Genomic DNA, 706 nt, shown 5'->3' on the forward strand with positions numbered 1-706 from the left:
AATGTGAAATGGCTCATCACAAAAATAAGCATATGATTGTATTATGTTTGACCTGAGGGCAAAAGCATTCAGTGCAAAATAGTTTTTAAGGTAAAGAATTTAAACATTTAAGACATGCTTTCAGATAATATATTACAGTATGTTATGATGCAGACTGAATCTCCTAATCTCATTCTGATACTCATTATATCTGATACTTAAGTGTGTGTTAGTAAAAGTACATTTGTGTTCCTGAAGCAAAAACAGCATGTCACTTACAACAAAATGAATTTCACTGATTTGAGGGACAGCGTGAAAAGATAACATGTATATTATACCTTGAATACAATAAAAAAATGCTTTGCATAAAAGTATCTGGCAAATGAATAAATAAAATGTACATGTAAAATACAGGAATAGTTATCCCCACATGTACTTTGTAATCTAGCTATGTTCTAAATCGTACCAGACTAAGAAAGTTGCAGTTTTGTTTGTAATATGACAGTGAGCGCGTGGTGCTGTTTGAGGCCGAGACTATAGAAAATGTGTCCAGCTTAGTTCTTGATATCAACAACATCCAGCCACAGTGTAGTGTAACATATCAAGAAAATGAATGAAATGAATTTGGAGTGCACCATGTGTATTCTATATGTGATTATAGAATATAGAGTAAAATCTATATTTGATTATTTCTTCTTAGAAAACATCAGAGAGGATCCACAGTATA

This window comes from Carassius carassius, chromosome 12 (genome assembly GCF_963082965.1).
Source record: "Carassius carassius chromosome 12, fCarCar2.1, whole genome shotgun sequence".
In the NCBI taxonomy this organism is placed as follows: domain Eukaryota; kingdom Metazoa; phylum Chordata; class Actinopteri; order Cypriniformes; family Cyprinidae; genus Carassius; species Carassius carassius.